Raw genomic sequence first — 22393 nt, forward strand, 5'->3', positions numbered from 1 at the left:
TCAAGTTTTTTATGAACCGTTAAGGTTTTCTGGTTGAAGTAAAGAAAACTCTGAGTGTTTACAGTTTGAAACCATAAAATGTTGAAAAATTATGTCATTCTTGAGTATATCACTCAATGGTGCTCATAAACGTGTCAAATTTGATCTATAATATACTTTAATATACGTTACTTTAATCTTTAATATACTTAAGAACAGGGCCCCAGACATCACACAGGGGGTCTGAAACACCGCACAGTGGTCCAAAATATCGCTGTGCTCTGCCTGGGGCCCCATATGCTGCCTGGGGCCCCTGTGCTCTGCCTGGGGCCCCATATGCTGCCTGGGGCCCCTGTGCTCTGCCTGGGGCCCCTGTGCTCTGCCTGGGGCCCCATGTTCTGCCTGGGGCCCCTGTGCTCTGCCTGGGACTACTGTGCTCTGCCTGGGGCCCCATATGCTGCCTGGGGCCCCTGTGCTCTGCCTGGGGCAACTGTGCTCTGCCTGGGGCCCCATATGCTGCCTAGGGCCCCTGTGCTCTGCCTGGGGCCCCATATGCTGCCTGGGGCCCCTGTGCTCTGCCTGGGGCCCCTGTGCTCTGCCTGGGGCCCCATGTTCTGCCTGGGGCCCCTGTGCTCTGCCTGGGGCCACTGTGCTCTGCCTGGGGCCCCATATGCTGCCTGGGGCCCCTGTGCTCTGCCTGGGGCCCCATATGCTGCCTGGGGCCCCTGTGCTCTGCCTGGGGCCCCTGTGCTCTGCCTGGGGCCCCATGTTCTGCCTGGGGCCCCTGTGCTCTGCCTGGGGCCACTGTGCTCTGCCTTGGGCCCCATATGCTGCCTGGGGCCCCTGCGCTCTGCCTGGGGCCCCATATGCTGCCTGGGGCCCCTGTGCTCTGCCTGGGGCCCCTGTGCTCTGCCTGGGGCCCCATGTTCTGCCTGGGGCCCCTGTGCTCTGCCTGGGGCCACTGTGCTCTGCCTTGGGCCCCATATGCTGCCTGGGGCCCCTGTGCTCTGCCTGGGGCCCCATATGCTGCCTGGGGCCCCTGTGCTCTGCCTGGGGCCCCTGTGCTCTGCCTGGGGCCCCATGTTCTGCCTGGGGCCACTGTGCTCTGCCTGGGGCCCCATAGGCTGCCTGGGACCCCTGTGCTCTGCCTGGGACCACTGTGCTCTGCCTGGGGCCCCATATGCTGCCTGGGGCCCCTGTGCTCTGCCTGGGGCCACTGTGCTCTGCCTGGGGCCCCATATGCTGCCTGGGGCCCCTGTGCTCTGCCTGGGGCCCCATATGCTGCCTGGGGCCCCTGTGCTCTGCCTGGGGCCCCATAGGCTGCCTGGGGCCCCTGTGCTCTACCTGGGACCACTGTGCTCTGCCTGGGGCCCCATATGCTGCCTGGGGCCCCTGTGCTCTGCCTGGGGCCACTGTGCTCTGCCTGGGGCCCCATGTTCTGCCTGGGGCCCCTGTGCTCTGCCTGGGGCCACTGTGCTCTGCCTTGGGCCCCATATGCTGCCTGGGGCCCCTGCGCTCTGCCTGGGGCCCCATATGCTGCCTGGGGCCCCTGTGCTCTGCCTGGGGCCCCTGTGCTCTGCCTGGGGCCCCATGTTCTGCCTGGGGCCCCTGTGCTCTGCCTGGGGCCACTGTGCTCTGCCTTGGGCCCCATATGCTGCCTGGGGCCCCTGTGCTCTGCCTGGGGCCCCATATGCTGCCTGGGGCCCCTGTGCTCTGCCTGGGGCCCCTGTGCTCTGCCTGGGGCCCCATGTTCTGCCTGGGGCCACTGTGCTCTGCCTGGGGCCCCATAGGCTGCCTGGGACCCCTGTGCTCTGCCTGGGACCACTGTGCTCTGCCTGGGGCCCCATATGCTGCCTGGGGCCCCTGTGCTCTGCCTGGGGCCACTGTGCTCTGCCTGGGGCCCCATATGCTGCCTGGGGCCCCTGTGCTCTGCCTGGGGCCCCATATGCTGCCTGGGGCCCCTGTGCTCTGCCTGGGGCCCCATAGGCTGCCTGGGGCCCCTGTGCTCTACCTGGGACCACTGTGCTCTGCCTGGGGCCCCATATGCTGCCTGGGGCCCCTGTGCTCTGCCTGGGGCCACTGTGCTCTGCCTGGGGCCCCATATGCTGCCTGGGGCCCCTGTGCTCTGCCTGGGTGTAGGACACTGGTGACGTCACTTATCTCCGGACATTAGCTCCGGACATTAGCTCCGGACATTAGCTCCGGACATTAGCTCCGGACATTAGCTCCGAACATTATCTCCGGACATTAGCTCCGGACAAAGCCACGGAAGTTGGCACAAATTGCAGGAAGTAGTATTCTAGGCAATTATATATTAGATACACAATCCATATATAGAGATGGGACAATCAATTTGGAGAACTCCCGTCCGTAATGCGTGACTCTTGGATGGGAGGCCTGCAAATCTCTTTAAGGCTACGTTCACATTTGCGGTCAGCGCCGCAGCGTCGGGCGCCGCAGCGGCGCCGCATACGTCATGCGCCCCTATATTTAACATGGGGGTGCATGGACATGCGTTGTGCTGCGTTTTGTGCCGCATGGCCGCAAGCGTTGGATGCAAGAAACGCATCAAGTTGCATTTTTTTTGCGTCCAACTTTCGGCCAAAAACGACGCATGCGGCGCAAAACGCAGCGTTTTAGCGTGCGTTTTGCCGCGTTTTTGTTTGCGTTGTGCGCTGCGGCGCCGACGCTGCGGCGCACAACGCAAATGTGAACGTAGCCTACCTCCTGGCATTCCCTGCTCTTCTTTTGATTAACCAGGCTGGCTCGATATCATCATTATGGTGTGATGAACATACAACATCACACCAGCCCGGCTAATCAGAAGAAGAGCCGGGAATCCCAGGAATTAAGGAGATTTTTAGGCCATCCATCCAGATAATTGACATTGCTGTTAGACCAGAGTCCTGGGAATCAATACTCTCATCTCGATCCATGTGTGTAGTTGATCTCAGAGTCTTAATGTAGTTATGCACATTATTGTCAGATACACCTGCTAATTTGGGCAGAACTAGGTGACTAATATGTATAATAGTGTATATACCTGTGCTTCAGTATTTACCATGACAGCACAGGAAAGAATACACATTGGATATTCTTATATAAAATGTTATTATATGTTTTTGCTATGATTACCAGGGCCGCCTTTAAATTTTCAAATAGTTGGCCAATGTGGCTTACATAGATTTTAAATTGTTTTTGTGTCTCCATATTTTAATCAATGAAACTTTGTCTGGAGTTTTTTTAGGGGGGGTAAGCTGTAGTTATTTTTATATCATTTCATAATATAAACAAAATATTCATCACTTTTAATACATTTTTCAAGAAATTATAAGAAAAGCCAAATTTGAAATTGTTGTTCTCTATCTTTCTTTTTTTTTTAATGGTGCCCACTATGTGGGGTATATTACTTCCAAGTGTTATATTATGGGTCATTTCTTTTGTAGCCAATAAAATTGTGTGTGCAGAGCTTCTGCATGAGTTTGAACAAAAAGTAGTGTATTGGTCAAATACTAAGTCTACAGATCTGCACACTGTTGTGTAAGAGTGGTGTACATTAGTGATGAGCGTGCACTAAAATGTTTGGGTGCTCATTGCTCGGGTCAAGCAAATTGGAATGCTTTGGTGCTCGACCCGAGTAACGAGCCCAATGTAAGTCTATGAGAAACGCGAGTATTTTTACTGCGTCCAACTCGATGGTCTGCAGAGGGACTAGAAATTGCGGAAATCAGTGGTAACTATGCTCAAGACCCTTGGAAGCATTTCTGACTCCCAGGTCACTGCTGTGAACAATGTTGTCAGAGTCTTATGCCACTTTTACAGACTCACAATAAAACATACAAAAACGAAACCAAAATGGACTTTCCTGGGAAATATGTTAAGGAACATCCTTTCCAGGGTAATGACTTGTATATAAGGCAAAATAAATAGCCAAAAACAAAAATGTTCATCCACACCTTGGGTTATGTTCACAAGTAGCGTTTTTGATGTGTTTTTCAATTTTAGCATTGCTTTCAACCAAGACAAATGGATTCACTGGGAAATGTTATCTTAACATTTAACAACCTTATCTGGCCATGTGGTGTGTGACACATCAGCCAACTATGCTTTGTTTTTCCCATTTTTAGGAAGTGGGTCTCCTACACTGTTATTGCATATGCAGTGAGTGGCAGGGCTGTAAAAAATTTGGATGCACCCCAATACCCCTTTGAAGAAACGTACAGCAGGGCCTCCTGAAAACAATCTTCCCATTATTAAGAAGTGGGTCTCCCATACTGTTTGCTTATGCAGAGAATGCAAGGCCTGCCAACAATTTAGGCGCACTCCAATACCCCTTTGAAAAGACATAGAGGAGGGCCTCCTGAAAACAATGTTCCTTTTATTAGGAAGTGGTTCTACCATACTGTTTGCCTATGTAGTGAATGCAAGAGCTATGCAAGAGCTGCTAAAAATTTGGACACACCCAATACCCCTTTGAAGAGACGTATAGGAGGACCTCATAATAAAATGTTCCCATTATTAGGAAGTGGGTTTCACATAGTGTTTGCCTATGCAGTGAATGTATGGCCTGACCAAAATTTAAATGCACCTCAATACCCCTTTGAAGAGATGTACAGGAGGGCCTCCTGAAAACAATATTCCCATTATTATGAAGTTGGTCTCCCTTAGGGTATGTGTCCACTTTCAGGAAACGCTGCGTTTTTGACGCTGCGTTTTTCCGCAGCGTCAAAAACGCAGCGTCCAGATGTTACAGCATAGTGGAGGGGATTTCATGAAATCCCGACTCCACTATGCATTAAAAAACGCATGCGTTTTTGCCGCGAAAACGCATGCGCGGTGCGTTTTTTCAAAACGCAGCATGTTGCTACTATGAGCAAAACACGCAGGAGACCTGCCAGTGACCTCAGGTGCAGTTTTGGTCAGGATTTTACCTGCATAAAATCCTGACCAAAGCCTGAAGCAAAACTGAACGTGGACACATACCCTTACTGTTTGCCTATGCAGTAAATGCACGGCGTGCCCAAAATTTAGACACACCCCAATACACCTTTGAAGAGATGTACAGGAGGGCCTCCGGAAAACAATGTTCCCATTATTAGGTAGTGGGTCTCCCATAGTGTTTGCCTATGCAGTGAATGCAAGGGCTGCCAAAAAATTTGGAGGCACTCCAACGCCCCTTGGAAGAGACGTGGAGGAGGGCCTCATAAAAAAATGTTCCCATTAGAAAGGAGTGAGTATCCTATACTTGTAATGCTTATGCACTAAATTTATGGGCTGACAAACATTTACCCCTGGGGGGTAAACATGAACATGCTGTATACCATTTTTTAAAGGGCATCATAAGCACCCTTTAAAAAGTATGTTGGTGTTGCATCATGGACCACAGTCACCCTGGTAATATGGTGTTGGAGGATAAGAAGAAAGAGGAGGACAACCGCAAATAGCCAAAATCAGGAAGCATATACCCATGTGTGGGTGTGAAGAGGTGCATAGGAATAGAACTCCCAAAAAAAGACACATTATTTGAGTTTATGCTATGCTGCTATCATTTGGTGGTGTTGAGAAGTCTGACCCAATCCAGCCCTTGCTCATTTTTATAAGAGTCAGCATTTTCAGTTGACAGTCAGTTGTTTTTATCAGTCATATTTCCACCAGTGGCACTAAAAACACGCTCTGTGAAAATGCTAGCAGCAGGGCAGGCCAGGACCTCCAAGGCATAGAGAGACAGTTCATGCCATGTGTTCAGCTTGGATACCCAATGAATATAAGGCACAGAGGAATCACAGAGGGCATTGGTATGGTCAGCAAGGTACTCCCTCAGCATCTTCCAAAACTTTGCACTCCTTGTGAGAGTACACCGCACCTCAGGGCCAGTGCAATGGGAAGGTCTGAGAAAACTCCCAGAAATTTGCCAGTGTTCCCTGCCTCTGCTGCATTGGAGTTGTGTGTCTCTCGCCTGTATTCCTTGAATGTCCATTGATCTGTGACCTCTGCAGCCAGCGTTTTCAGATGGAATTATTTTTAATAATTCCGCAACAAGGGCCCTCTGGTACTGCCGCATTTTAATAGACCTGTCTGCCCCAGGAATAAGAGACAGAAAGTTCTCCATGTAGCGTGGGTGTGGAAGTGTCACCAACCAGTAATGTCTGTCACACAAAATTTGGAGAACATGAGAGTCATGGGAAAGGCAGCGTAACATAAATTCAGCCATGCGTGCCAGACTGCAAAAAGGCAAGACTCCTGTGTCCTCAACAAGAGGATGACTGACGATGCTCTCCTACTTTTCCTCCTCCTACTCCCTGTTCTCAGGCCATCCACGCTGAACAGACGGTATGACAGTTGTGCAGGTAGTACCGTCTATAGCGCATTAAACTAGCTCATGTTCTTCCTTCTCCTCCTCTTCCTCACTGTCACCAAATCCACGATGGGATGAGATGAGGCTGGGCTGTGTGTAATCACCCTGTAAAGTTCCTTGCTCCATCTCATCATGCTCTGCTTGCAATGCATCCTCTTTTATTGTGAGCAGAGAGTGTTTCAGAACAGAGAAGCGGGATGGTGCTGCTAATTATGGCTCACCAACTTAGTGGATTATTCAAAGATTTGGAGGATGGTACATATGTCTGACATTCATGTCCACTGCTGGGGTCATATGTGTGGAGTATGAACTGAATACCGGCGGCCTTGTTGATGCTGGTAGTCAACAACTGCCCTCTTCTGCTCACAAATCCTTTCCAACATCTGCAGTGTAGAGTTCCAATGAGTGAGGACATCACACACCAGTCAGTGAGCCGGAAGCTGTAAACGATGTTGAAACACGGCAAGGGCTGCGGAAGCTGTAGCTGACTTTCTAAAATGGTCAAACAGGCTGTGTACTTTGACAAGCAGATCTGGCAGCTCTGGGTAGATTTTGAGAAACCGCAGAACCATGAGGTTAAGCACATGGGCCAGGCATGGTATGTGTGTGAGCTTTCCTCGCCTCAGAGCCGCCACCAGGTTCCGGCCATTGTCACAACGACCATGCCTGGCTGTAAGTTCAGTGGTGTCAGCCATAGATCTGCCTGCTCTTTCAGAGTTGTCCACAACTCTTCAGCATTGTGCGGTTTGTCATCCATTACACATTGGATGTAATTAAAATCACAGCATGGTGAAAGGCGGGGCGTTCAAGTCAGAAAAAAAGTACATAGTAAATATAGGAAAACTGACTGAACAGCAGTCATATATTTACTATGTACTTTTTTTCTGACTTGAACGCCCCACCCTTCACCATGCTGTGATTTTAATTACATCCAAACACAGTTGGTTCTGACCTTCCTATAAATGCAGGCTTTACCATGTTATTAGCCATAGGTAAGTGTTCACACTAGGCAGACAGGTCAGTTACCCATCCGATCTGAGATCACCTTGACGTTTGGTGGATGGGCTCACAATTTTTGGCCAAATCTTGTGCTAAGCATCTCATGTGTTTTTTCATAGATTTCACAAGCCATTATGCTATTCACATTTCATGTATCACACATTTCCTTGCTTTAGCACAGTAAAATTGAGTGCAGCCATTATCTATTTGCTATGTAAGACTTTTTTTGGTTATGCACCAGTTCAGACTAGACTGCTGTTCAGTCAGTTTTCCTATATTTACTATGTACTTTTTTTCTGACTTGAGTGCCCCGCCCTTCACCATGCTGTGATTTTAATTACATCCAAACACAGTTGGTTCTGACCTTCCTATAAATGCAGGCTTTACCATGTTATTAGCCATAGGTAAGTGTTCACACTAGGCAGACAGGTCAGTTACCTATCCGATCTGAGATCACCTTGACGTTTGGTGCATGGGCTCACAATTTTTGGCCAAATCTTGTGCTAAGCATCTCATGTGTTTTTTCATAGATTTCACAAGCCATTATGCTATTCACAATTCATGTATCGCACATTTCCTTGCTTTAGCACAGTAAAATTGAGTGCAGCCATTATCTATTTGCTAGGCAAAGTGACTAAAAGCATTATCCGCTATCCAACCAACAACCTTTTGACACTGCTATGGGTTCAGAAGTGGTGTGCTGTGGTCCCCTAGTAATTGGGACAGAAAGGTTGGGCGAGAAGATGTGAGTGTTTGTTGTGTCACACACAATTTCAGCTTTCCCACGGCCTCGGCCTTAGCCTCTGCATGCACCATCACATCACATCCAGTTTCACATCCCTTGCCACGCACCTTGCCCATTTTAAATGGATAATATTTTCCACGTTTTCTACAAATGGCTGAATTTGGAGCAAACTTATATGTGATCCGTTTAACGTGCAAAACACAGTTGGAAATAGCTGACATGTAGGTGGAGCGCCCCCACATTAAGGGCAATGGGGTACTCGGTACTGGGTCCCTCTGTCTCGGTTCTGGGGATGTCACGGTGGCCCGACCCGGTCCGTGGCCCTTCTGAGGGGCGTCCAATTAAAGGTGAAGTTTGTCTAGTGTTCGTGACGCCACTTGTGGCACTCGGTCAGGGTGACCGACGCTGCTTAGGGGTCCGCTGGGGTGATGAAATGGCAGCTAGATGATATACCTTCCCACAGGTGAAGTATGTCCCCAGGGCTTCCCAGATGTGTAGGTGGTGATGGTGGACGATGCAAGGTGCAATGAATAACGAGGACACAAAGGTTGCAGTCTCTTTACCTTTTACTGAAGACTTCAGCATCCACAGTCCAGAGTACCGTTCACAGGGCTGGCAGAGTCCGGCCGGTCCGAAGGCAAATCCAGAGTTCTCTTATCCAGGTGGAAATCAGAAGCATTCCTACTAGTGCCTGTGTGTTGTAGTACCTCCCTGCTGAGCACCACGGGATAGTCCTCACAACCTTCGTAGATGTTCTAGATGTTATCTCTTCCTCTCTGTCCCCCAGGTGGTATGGATAGGACATACCCGTATGACTGATGGCCTGAGGCTTGTTTATAGGGACCCTAGAGACGCCCCGACCCCGACAATTTGCCACTGTGTCTTTTTAGGTTTTATGGTCGGGCAACCAACTTGGAATTGACTGTCCTGCCGGTCTTTGAAGTAATGCGTAGAGTCAATTACTCCCTCGGTATTCCGGCCACCGGCTATGCGCCTCAGAAGGAGGCTGCCTGTCTCAGGGCAGAACTCCTCCCGGTGTTTTCTCCTTGTTACTGTGACTTTGTTTCTCACTCTCTACAATACACTTCTCTTCGTGTCCTTTCTTAGGATACTGCCGCACGTGGGGCAGGTGCAGCTCCGTGTCTTTCTGTCTCGTGCTAGGCCTCTGTCAGGATCCCACCCCTGACAGGGACCCTCTGCCTGCAGCTCAGATGTTCCTCCTTTCCCCCTGTCTGCCTGACAGGTGTTGCCTGGGCAAAGCCCAGTCAGCGTCTCTCTAACTTTCTATCCAACCCACCACTTTTACCCTTCTGTGAGGAGTGTCCTACTAGATAGGAGCATGGCTCCCCCTGGTGGTCTGGAGTGTGAAGTGTGTTGTGATGCCGTGATACCTGGAAAGATGAACTCCTTTAGTGCCATCAGACGTAATATCACTCCTCCTAGTGGAAGAACGACATTACTGCGGCAACCAGGACTCTGGGGCGCTGCATAGGTAACTATTTTTAGCAGCAAACTGGTGTCAATAACTTCTCTAAATTCTGGATAGGATATTCAAGATGCGGACAATTCTGCTCTCCTCCAAAATCAGGCACGGAAATCACAGAGTTCAGAGGAGTTGCACTTTATTCAGGGCTATAAAACTACGCATTTCATGGATGCCCTGTCCACTTCCTCAGGTACATAGCCAATACTAACCACATGGTATTACTCACATATATAGGGTGGGCTGGACATAGAGACAATGGGTGTCAAACACACCTGGCACCCAGAACACTGCAGTTATATTTAAAATACAAACATACATTTCTTGCATATCTATACAACAGTGATTAAAAATGCAATTTGTTAGCATAAAAATGATATATGACATTAAATGTAAGATTTTTCTGTAAATAGAATTGAAATGAAAGAAATTAAAAAGTCTGCTAAGATTAAAAAACCTTTTTGCGTAATATTCTCTTGTCTTAATTGCAGACCATGATTATAACCTACCATCCTAGGAAACATCGTGGAAGTGAAAAGACCTCTAAACTTTGTACCTTCTGACAGCTGTATATATGTTTCATAAAGTTCCACAATAAAAATAAGTTGAATTTCTGTGTAGTGGACTGACTCCTTCTTTGTCAGGAGCATTTGCTCTGGGTTCTTGTGTCAACTATAAGTATGTGGCTGATAGGAGTTTGGCTCTCTGGTGGCCACTTGGATACGCATTGCTGCAGTGTTTTTGTATCAAAGTAGCATAGTCATTTCTTTAGTTGCAACAAACAAAGTAAATCATGGTATTCAAGATAGTATCAGCTCAAGCAGTTTTAAATGTGTGCACCAGACAAACATTCTGTTCATCTCCAGCCCATTCTCCACTCTGCTGAGCTAACCCAGCTGCAGTTATTAGGTCTGTGAGCCTCAAGGCCCCGTCTCACACAGCGACGCTGCAGCGATACAGACAACGATGCTGATCGCTGCAGCGTCGCTGTTTTGTCGCTGTGTGGTTGCTGGGGAGCTGTCACACAGATGGCTCTCTCCAGCGACCAACGATCAGGGGAACGACTTCGGCATCGTTGAAACTGTCATCAACGATGCCGAAGTCCCCCTGCAGCACCCGGTAACCAGGGTAAACATCGGGTTACTAAGCGCAGGGCCGCGCTTAGTAACCCGATGTTTACCCTGGTTACCAAAAAACCAAACAGTACATACTCGCCTTTCGGTGTCCAGGTCCCTTGCCGTCTGCTTCCTGCTCTGACAGTGCCGCTGTACACTGAGAGCAGAGCGCAGCGGTGACGTCACTGCTGTGATCTGCTCTCACTTTCTGGCCGGCAGTCAGAGCAGGAAGCGGACGGCAAGTGACCTGGACACCGAAAGGCGAGTATGTACTGTTTGGTTTTTTTGGTAACCAGGGTAAACATCGGGTTACTAAGCGCGGCCCTGCGCTTAGTAACCCGATGTTTACCCTGGTTACCAGTGAAGACATCGCTGGATCGGTGTCACACACACCGATTCAGCGATGTCAGCGGGGCCTCAACGACCAAAAAAAGGTCCAGGCCATTCCGACATGACCAGCGATCTCGCAGCAGGGGCCTGATCGCTGGTACGTGTCACACATAGCGAGATCGCTACTGAGATCGCTGTTGCGTCACAAAACTTGTGACTCAGCAGCGATCTCGCTAGCGATCTCGCTATGTGAGACGGGGCCTTCAGGCTGGATTATGGAAACCACCTTTTCCACCCAGACTCTTTTGGTTGCTCACTAATTTCAGACCAAAAATCCAGTCAAATTAAAACTCTCTAAGCAACTTAGTGTTACTGGTACAGACTTTACTTCAGCGAGGCCAACCGCCTCAGTGAGACATATCTGCCATCCAGGACCTTACCTCCTGCTTTTTTACAGGCAATAAAGGAAGATATCTGCAATGGCTAACAACAGCTCATCCTGAGAAACCTATTGGTGTCTAACTTCTCAACACAACAATTCGGCACTAGTGATGGGTGAGCGTGCTTGCTACTGCTCGATACTCTTTAGAGCGTTTGGGTCCTCGTTCAAGTACCGGGCAGTGACGACTATCGCATGGCGCTCAATTGTTCGGGGCCTTGCGCTGCGGCTGCCAGACCAGAAGTATGTCATATCATGTGAGGATCCGGTTGCACTTCCTGCATTCGGGTCCCGGTACTAAACACAGAGTTCTTAGCATTTTGGCCTCCCTGCATATAACTTTTTTCACTACCATGGCTATATGAGCCTTTGCTTTCAGTGGGCCAATTTTCATTATTTTTCAGTGCTGTTTACAGTTACATATAAGTTATTGTCTAATTTAAATACATTCTAAACATTATTTTTATTACTTTTTATGCTGATCTTGAATCACACTGAATAACCCATTGAACTAATTTTCCAGGTTATTTTGATGACAGTGAATCGTAAGTTTTCATCTTTTATTATACAGTATAATGAATAAATTAGTTTTTAAATATTTGATATTAATTTATATTTGCTACATAACATAGGAAACATGATCTTATTTATTATGAATTTTCTCTAACTGCACCCTAATATTAAAGGGAGTTTGTAAATTGAGCAATTTTTGGTCCATCATTGACGTAGCTAATGGATCAGTGCACCACTATGCACCTTAATTTGTATTTTGTAATTATTCCCACTTCTGATTGACAACACTTGCCCAGAGCGAGTACTGCCTGAATTCAGTCCATGTGTCTTCTCATGTGCATTGTCACTACCTGAACCCAGCCGTGTCCACACTGTAGGTGGGCAATTTTCTACTATCTGTCTCTACAGCTACTTGATCGCTACACTTATACACCCCAAGTCTGGCAAGCAAGCAGCTTCACAGAGGAGCCAAGAAGGAGAATGTGCTCACAGACAATGACACTGTTTGCATGCGGTCAGGCTCAGGCAGTGTCAGTGCGCTTGCGCAGACACATGGGCTGAGTTCAGGCAGCATCTGCTCTGGTCAAGCAAGCACTATCAATTAGAAGTGCGGAAAGTCCTCAAAATGAAAACTGAGATGTCTATCGATGCACTTAGCTATTGGCCAAGCCACTGATGTGTCAAAACCATCTTATTCACATTTGATTTAAAACTAACTTTCTAAAACACTAAAATGTAGAGTACTGGTATGATTTTTAAGTCCCCATATCACTGTACAGCTAGTTTAATATGTATTTTTGGGTTTACGGACTCCCCAGTTCAAACTCATACACGCATTTCAGACCCCAGACAAGATCCCCTAAATAAATGTAAACTAACTTCATTAATATTAGGCCTCAACTAACACCCCTATAATAATATTGAACCCCAGACCAGACCACCTATAGTAATAGAAAAATACTAGGTTAATTCAGACCCCAGATAAGAGAATAAATACTGTCATTTATTATGTGGGTAGAAAACCTACACTAAGCTGTAACTTATATCATTCCATTCAAAAAGGACAATTTTAGGAAATAGTATAAAAACTGATGTAACTCTAGCCAGACGGCCGCACTTCTCAATTCTCAGGTGAATTGTATTCATACGCTGCCAACATTTATAAAACTGGCACACACTTGAAAGACAGTTTATTTAAAACAATGGGACACTTGTTGATCACACATACATAAAATATGAATCATTGTCATCTGCTGGGTCTAATAATATTGCTGGAGAGAAGCTCAGTATCAGATTAGTCTGCTGGAAAAGCTTCGCTGCAAATCTGCTATTACAGTAGATTGCATTTCAATTGTCTTGATGAATTTGCTGCATAGACATTTGTATGAATTCACATGGTCCCAGCCTGATTACAGCGAACAAATACTCATGGACCGTAAAACTCTTTTGTCATCATGTCACTTTTATGTCGAAAATCCTCTGCTCATTAATTTCTTAATATATCTTTATAGTGATCAGAGCACAGTTGTTCTGATGCTGAACTCCAAATCCCCTGTATGACTAAATTTAAAAGGCAACATGCTGAATTACCTGCAGCCCACCCAAAACATTGAAGTTTACGTCATCCTATCCTATGGCAATGTAATGTGCAATAAGCTCCTGTTGGTTGCCTATAGGGGTTGTATGGGATAGGAAAAAATGTAAATCAAACATATTAATCCAAAAGAGTATTGGGACTCTCAAGTAACCATTTAGAATGATCTGTCCTGTGTGAGTGCATGAAGAATAACACCATTTCTGACCATTAAAACACTTGAGTTTTATATTTTCCCCAGCGCCCCCCTCCACCGTCCTGCAGGCGCTATCATTTAATTTGCAGTTGACTCTGAGCTGGTGAGAGGATACTAGCTGCTTGGATGTCTCCCTTACACAGCACGGCAAAGCACAGCACAGGGAAAAGGGCAACAGCAGCATGGGAGACATAACACAGCAGTCCAGAGATACAGTATGTAAATGTGAATTCAACTCTTGGTTAAAGGGGTTCTCTAGAACTAAATCATGTCTTTTACTGTGAGCCAAAAATCTAAATGTAGCAATTAGGCAGGCAGCAATTCAGCTGCCCCGCATAAACAGAGCAGCGTTACTTCATCTCTGTTGACCTGGCATGACTGCAGATGTCATACGAATTGACAGCTGGCTTCCCGCAGTTATGCATCGGGGAGTAGTCTGTCAATCAGCATGACATTGGCAGTGTTTTCCCATCAACAAAGCAGTACCATACTCATCTATATCTGGCAGACCCATAGACCATGATTGGTAAGGAAAGCGGGCATGCATACCTCAATTCCATCCAAGACAGGACTCTACTGAGCCAGAGCAACATTCTCCAGCTGACTTAGGTGAGACCGAACTTTTCTACTAGAGTTCTGTTATTATTGAGCACCATATTAATAGTAATTTTGCTATGTACGTATTTTGCATGACGGTGTTGTACATCTTGGGCTCAGTTCTTTTAAACTATTGTGAGTAAAAATTGTAACTATTTTTATTAAAAGTTATATTTAATTGATAATCTCTAGAGATCCTTGTGCTTTATATTTCACATTTTCAACTGTTTTAAGCTATATTTTTAGTGCAAACTGTTTGATGAATGGGGTTTATAATGAAAATACTCCATTAAAGCACCTACAAGCCTCCATCCAGCACCTAAGCAGCAGGACGTCAGTTTGCTATGTACTTATTTTGCGTGACTACTGTATATGTTGCACGTCTTAATTTTTATTGTTAATCTATAGAGATTAGTGAAATCAAACGTGCTTGGATAAGGTGTTATCTGTGCATGCTCGGGTACTAACCAAGTGACTTCGGCATGGTCAAATAATATGTTCGAGTCCTCACAACTGCATGCCTCGCATCTTTTCCACAGTTGCAACACATGCAGGGATTATCTAACAGACAATCTCTGCATGGGTTGCGGCTGTTGAGCAGCTGAGAGTCATGCAGCCATGGGGACTCGAATGTATTATTTAAGCATGCTAAAGACACTCATTTACTATCCAAGCATGTGGAACGCCTGCCAAGGCCGTGGGGTACTCTGTACTGGGTCCGGTACTTAAAGGGATGTGTCACGGCGGCGAAGACCCGGTCCGTGGTCCTGGGCGCCCATGTTAAAAGGAAAAGCCTTTAAACTGATTGGTAAAATAAAAAATGTTCATGACGCCACCTTTGGTATTCGGTCAGGGATGACCAACGCTGCTTAAAGGGGTCCTCTGGCGTGATGGTATACAGCCAGATGGTATAACTTCCCACAGGTGAAGCAGGTCCCCAGGGCTCCCGGTGAATAGATGGAAGATGGTGAGTGGTGCAGTAAAGAACAAAGGACGCAGTTGTGCTGTCTTTTTACCTGGTTTACTGATGGTAGCAGGTAGCCACAGTCCAGGGCACCAGATCACAGGTACAGGCAGGGTCCGGCCGGCTTGGAAGCGAGTTCAGAGTCCAGCTTTACCAGGCGGAGTTAAAAGCCTTCCTTCTAGCGCTGTGTTGTTGTAGTCCCTTACTGCCTGTGACTTCTTAGCAAGGTCCTCTCAGTTATCTCTGTCCTTTAGTGAAGTGGGTCACAAACCCATATGACAGGTAACGCGAGCCTTTTTACATCATCTCTATCATGACCCGGGCTCTTTGTGTCACTGTGTCTCTTGGGTATTAGGGCGGACAGGTTACGTGTAGACTAGCTGTCCTACCGGTTTCTGCTGTGCCTCCTAGAGTATGACACAACCTCAGTCTTCCGATTACCAGAATCTGCGCTCTGTCAGGGAGGTAGCCCAGCCGCAGCTATTCTCCCTTGTTGTCACTGTCCTGTGCTTTACTCTCCGGGAAGATAGCTAAAAGCTGTTCTTCCTTCTGTGTCTCGCCATCTAGGAGCTACAGCACTTCAGGCTGTACGGCCCCTCACCCGTACTTCTGCCTCAAACTGCTCCAGTCTCTGTCCGGCACCTGTCATGAATCCCAATGGCTAGGGATAGCACAGGACAAGCAAAGTACAAATATATTACGGACGAGCTCTAGGGTGATGGAACCTGGGCTGACCGCTGCCCTACGCCTGACAAACGCAACTAGAGATAGCCAGGGAGCGTGCCTACGTTGGTTCTAGACGCCACGCACCAGCCTAAGAGCTAACTAGCACTGCAGAGAAAATAAAGACCTCACTTGCCTCCAGAGGAATGAACCCCAAAAGATATAGTTGCCCCCCACATGTATTGACGGTGAAATGAGAGGAAGGCACTCACATAGAGATGATATATATAGTTTTAGCAAATTGAGGCCCGCTGTAAACTAGAAAGCAGAACGATACAAAAGGGGACTGAGCGGTCAGCAAAAAACCCTAATCAAAAAAACCATCCTGAGATTACAAGAACCCATGTGCCAACTCATGGCACATGGGGAGAACCTCAGTCCACTAGAGCTACCAGCTAGCATAGAGACATAATAAGCAAGCTGGACAAAAAACCAAACAACTGAAAATCAGCACTTAGCTTATCCTGAAAGATCTGGGAGCAGGTAGGCAGGAACCAAACAGAGCACATCTGAATACATTGATAGCCGGCAAGGGAATGACAGAAAGGCCAGGTAAAATAGGAAACACCCAGCCACTGATGGACAGGTGGAAACCAAAGGCCGCAACCCACCAAAGTCACCCAGTACCAGCAGTAACCACCAGAGGGAGCCCACAAACAGAATCCACAACAGTACCCCCCCTTGAGGAGGGGTCACCGAACCCTCACGAGAACCCCCAGGGCGATCAGGGTGAGCTCTATGGAAGGCGCGGACCAAATCAGTCGCATGAACATCGGAGGCGACCACCCAGGAATTATCCTCCTGACCATAACCCTTCCACTTAACCAAATACTGGAGTTTGCGTCTGGAAACACGAGAATCCAAGATCTTCTCAACAACATACTCTAATTCTCCCTCCACCAGCACCGGAGCAGGAGGCTCAACCGAAGGAACAACGGGCACCTCATACCTCCGCAACAACGACCGATGGAACACATTATGAATAGCAAACGATGCTGGGAGATCCAAACGAAAAGATACAGGGTTAAGAATCTCCGAGATCCTATAAGGACCGATGAACCGAGGCTTGAACTTAGGAGAAGAGACCTTCATAGGGACAAAACGAGAAGACAACCACACCAAATCCCCAACAAGAAGTCGGGGACCCACGCGGTGACGGCGATTAGCAAACTGCTGAGTCTTCTCCTGAGATAACTTCAAATTGTCCACCACCTGATTCCAAATCTGATGTAGCCTGTCCACCACCACGTCCACTCCAGGACAATCCGAAGGCTCCACCTGACCAGAGGAAAAACGAGGATGAAACCCCGAATTACAAAAAAAAGGAGAGACCAACGTGGCAGAACTAGCCCGATTATTAAGAGCAAATTCGGCCAGTGGCAAAAAAGCAACCCAGTCATCTTGATCAGCAGAAACAAAACACCTCAAATAAGTTTCCAAGGTCTGATTAGTTCGCTCCGTCTGGCCATTCGTCTGAGGATGGAATGCAGATGAGAAAGACAAATCAATGCCCATCTTGGCACAAAACGTCCGCCAAAATCTAGACACAAACTGGGATCCCCTGTCAGAAACGATATTCTCCGGAATCCCATGCAAATGAACCACGTTCTGAAAAAATAAAGGGACCAACTCAGAGGAGGAAGGCAACTTAGGCAAGGGCACCAAATGAACCATCTTAGAAAAGCGGTCACACACAACCCAGATAACGGACATTTTCTGTGAAACCGGGAGATCAGAAATAAAATCCATGGAAATGTGCGTCCAAGGCCTCTTCGGGATGGGCAAGGATAACAACAACCCACTGGCCCGAGAACAGCAAGGCTTAGCTCGAGCACACACTTCACAAGACTGCACAAAGGTACGCACATCCCTAGACAAGGAAGGCCACCAAAAAGACCTGGCCACCAAGTCTCTAGTACCAAATATTCCAGGATGACCAGCCAACACAGAAGAATGGACCTCGGAGATGACTCTACTGGTCCAATCATCCGGAACAAACAGTCTTTCTGGTGGACAACGATCCGGTTTATCCACCTGAAACTCCTGCAATGCACGTCGCAAGTCTGGGGATACGGCGGACAATATTACCCCATCCCTAAGGATACCAGTAGGCCCAGAGTCTCCAGGAGAGTCAGGCACAAAACTCCTGGAAAGAGCATCTGCCTTCACATTCTTTGAACCTGGCAGGTATGAAACCACGAAATTGAAACGAGAAAAAAACAACGACCAACGAGCCTGTCTAGGATTCAAACGCCTGGCAGACTCAAGGTAAATGAGATTCTTGTGATCAGTCAAGACCACCACACGATGTTTAGCACCCTCAAGCCAATGACGCCACTCCTCAAATGCCCACTTCATGGCCAAAAGCTCCCGATTACCCACATCATAATTGCGCTCGGCGGGCGAGAATTTTCTAGAGAAGAATGCACATGGCTTCATCACCGAGCCATTAGAACTTCTCTGTGACAAAACCGCCCCCGCTCCAATCTCGGAAGCATCAACCTCAACCTGAAAAGGAAGTGAAACATCTGGTTGACACAACACAGGAGCAGAAGAAAACCGGCGCTTAAGTTCCTGAAAGGCCTCCACGGCCGCAGGAGACCAATCAGCAACATCAGCACCCTTTTTAGTCAAATCAGTCAAAGGTTTAACAATACTGGAAAAATTAGCAATGAACCGACGATAAAAATTAGCAAACCCCAAGAACTTCTGAAGGCTCTTAACAGATGTAGGTTGTGTCCAGTCACAAATCGCCTGAACCTTGACGGGATCCATCTCAATAGTAGAAGGAGAAAAAATGTACCCCAAAAAAGAAATCTTCTGGACTCCGAAGAGACACTTTGAGCCCTTCACAAACAGAGAATTGGCCCGCAGAACCTGAAACACCTTCCTGACCTGTAGAACATGAGACTCCCAGTCATCAGAAAACACCAAAATATCATCCAAATACACAATCATAAACTTATCCAGATATTCACGGAAAATATTGTGCATAAAGGACTGAAAGACTGACGGAGCATTGGAGAGTCCAAAAGGCATTACCAAATACTCAAAATGGCCCTCAGGCGTATTAAATGCGGTTTTCCACTCATCACCCTGTTTTATCCGCACCAGATTATACGCACCGCGAAGATCTATCTTAGTGAACCACCTAGCCCCCTTAATGCGAGCAAACAAATCAGTCAATAATGGCAATGGATACTGATACTTGACTGTAATCTTATTCAGAAGGCGATAATCTATACAAGGCCTCAGGGAACCATCTTTTTTTGCCACAAAAAAAAAACCTGCTCCCAGAGGGGACGAAGATGGACGAATATGTCCCTTTTCCAAGGACTCCTTAATATAATTCCGCATAGCAGTATGCTCTGGCAGTGACAGATTAAATAAACGACCCTTAGGGAACTTACTGCCAGGAATCAATTCTATAGCACAGTCACAATCTCTATGCGGAGGGAGCGAATTGAGCTTAGGCTCCTCAAAAACATCCCTATAGTCAGACAAAAACGCAGGGATCTCAGAAGGAGTAGATGAAGCGATTGAAATCGGAGGTGCATCATCATGAACCCCCTGACATCCCCAGCTTAACACAGACATTGTTTTCCAGTCCAGGACAGGATTATGAGTTTGTAACCATGGCAGACCAAGCACTAGTACATCATGTAAATTATAAAGTACAAGGAAGCGAATCACCTCCTGATGAACGGGAGTCATGCGCATGGTCACTTGTGTCCAATACTGCGGTTTATTCATAGCCAATGGTGTAGAGTCAATTCCCTTCAGAGGAATAGGAACTTCCAGAGGTTCCAGACTAAAACCGCAGCGTTTAGCAAATGACCAATCCATAAGACTCAGGGCAGTGCCCGAATCCACATAGGCATCGACGGAAATGGAAGACAGTGAAAAAATCAGAGTCACAGACAAAATGAACTTAGGCTGCAGAGTACCAATGGCAAAAGATTTATCAACCCTTTTTGTGCGTTTAGAGCATGCTGATATAACATGAGCTGAATCACCACAATAGAAACACAATCCATTTTTCCGCCTATAATTTTGCCGTTCACTTCTGGACTGAATTCTATCACATTGCATAGTCTCAGGTGCCTGTTCAGAAGACACCGCCAACTGGTGCACGGGTTTGCGCTCCCGTAAACGCCGATCAATCTGAATGGCCATAGCCATAGACTCATTCAGACCTGTAGGCGTAGGGAACCCCACCATAATATCCTTAATGGCCTCAGAAAGACCATTTCTGAAGTTTGCAGCCAGGGCGCACTCATTCCACTGAGTAAGCACCGACCATTTCCGAAACTTCTGACAATATATTTCCGCTTCATCATGCCCCTGAGAGAGGGCTAATAAAGCCTTTTCAGCCTGAATCTCCAGGTTAGGTTCCTCATAGAGCAATCCCAATGCCAGAAAAAACGCATCCACACTGAGCAATGCAGGATCCCCTGGTGCCAATGCAAATGCCCAATTCTGAGGGTCACCCCGCAGGAAAGATATTACAATCTTGACCTGTTGAGCAGGGTCTCCAGAGGAGCGAGATTTTAAAGAAAGAAACAATTTACAATTGTTCCTGAAATTCAGGAAGGTAGATCTATCTCCAGAAAAGAACTCTGGAATAGGAATTCTAGGTTCAGACATGGGAGTGTGAACAACAAAATCCTGTATGTTTTGAACTTTTGCCGCGAGATTACTCAGGCTGGAAGCCAAACTCTGGACATCAATGTTAAACAGCTAAGATCAGAGCCATTCAAGGGTTAAGAGGAGGTAAGAAGCAGCTAGACAGCAATTAAGGGCTAGGCAGCAAAACTCTGAAGGGAAAAAAAAAAAAAAAATTTCCCTTAAACACTTCTCTTTCTCCTGCTTCAGCCCAAACAATTAACACTTTGCGGGCCGGCTATACTGTCATGAATCCCAATGGCTAGGGATAGCACAGGACAAGCAAAGTACAAATATATTACGGACGAGCTCTAGGGTGATGGAACCTGGGCTGACCGCTGCCCTACGCCTGACAAACGCAACTAGAGATAGCCAGGGAGCATGCCTACGTTGGTTCTAGACGCCACGCACCAGCCTAAGAGCTAACTAGCACTGCAGAGAAAATCAAGACCTCACTTGCCTCCAGAGGAATGAACCCCAAAAGATATAGTTGCCCCCCACATGTATTGACGGTGAAATGAGAGGAAGGCACTCACATAGAGATGATATATATAGTTTTAGCAAATTGAGGCCCGCTGTAAACTAGAAAGCAGAACGATACAAAAGGGGACTGAGCGGTCAGCAAAAAACCCTAATCAAAAAAACCATCCTGAGATTACAAGAACCCATGTGCCAACTCATGGCACATGGGGAGAACCTCAGTCCACTAGAGCTACCAGCTAGCATAGAGACATAATAAGCAAGCTGGACAAAAAACCAAACAACTGAAAATCAGCACTTAGCTTATCCTGAAAGATCTGGGAGCAGGTAGGCAGGAACCAAACAGAGCACATCTGAATACATTGATAGCCGGCAAGGGAATGACAGAAAGGCCAGGTAAAATAGGAAACACCCAGCCACTGATGGACAGGTGGAAACCAAAGGCCGCAACCCACCAAAGTCACCCAGTACCAGCAGTAACCACCAGAGGGAGCCCACAAACAGAATCCACAACAGGCACCAACTGTATAAATCTTCCTAACTGCCTAGCAACTGCCTAGCAACTAACTCCTCCTCCCGAACAGAGAGAGCAGCTCCCCTTAAGTCAGGTGTAGCGCTCCCCCTTCTGGCCAGGAATCAGAACGGTGTTGAATGTGCTGATTACCTGTCAAAAGGAATCATCCATCGCTTCCAAGCGTGACATCACTCTCCCCGTGAGGAAAGCAATACCACTGTGACAACCAGGACCCTGGGGCGCCACACATGCTTAGATAACGTCTTATTCGAACACACTCACTCATCACTAATAGTGTTCCTTCCACTTTATATTTCAATCCCCCTCTTTAGTGTTAGGGCCATTATTTTTTATTAATGGTGTGATGCTTAATTTACAGTTGAAAATATTACAAAATGTTTGCACAACCTATGATTGTGCAACATTTTTGTGACCTTTGGTGATTTTATTCCAGATTTTTGAAAACAAGCTAAGAACATGAGGCAAGGGGCAAAGACAACAAACCCATAATAACTTACACCTCAAGCATGGCCTAAATTAAGACAAAAATGTTCTCCAGCAGGTGACTGACATATATTAATGCAAAGGAGCTGAGAGATTTGCCAAATTTATTAACCCCTTCCTGACTTCTGCGGCGCATGTATGGTACAGCAAGCAGTGTGTCTGTACAGATAGCAAAAATGGTAAAGTTCTAAAAAAAAA

At 47.0% G+C, this 22393-nt stretch overlaps 1 long non-coding RNA gene across 3 annotated transcripts in view; it reads left to right on the forward strand.

Annotated features, from left to right (window-relative positions):
• Positions 1 to 22393, forward strand: part of LOC143809670 (uncharacterized) — a 220771-nt gene that overhangs the window by 155153 nt on the left and 43225 nt on the right. The window contains exon 4 of one of the 3 annotated variants that reach the window (XR_013222381.1): positions 11969 to 11990. The exons of 1 other annotated variant lie outside the window; for it this stretch is intronic. This is a non-coding gene — a long non-coding RNA (uncharacterized LOC143809670). Of the gene's footprint in view, positions 1 to 10052; positions 10141 to 11968; positions 11991 to 22393 lie in introns of those variants that run through there. One more of the 3 variants, XR_013222382.1, reaches the window with a different exon arrangement.

The sequence above is a fragment of the Ranitomeya variabilis genome, chromosome 2, assembly GCF_051348905.1.
Source record: "Ranitomeya variabilis isolate aRanVar5 chromosome 2, aRanVar5.hap1, whole genome shotgun sequence".
Taxonomy (NCBI): domain Eukaryota; kingdom Metazoa; phylum Chordata; class Amphibia; order Anura; family Dendrobatidae; genus Ranitomeya; species Ranitomeya variabilis.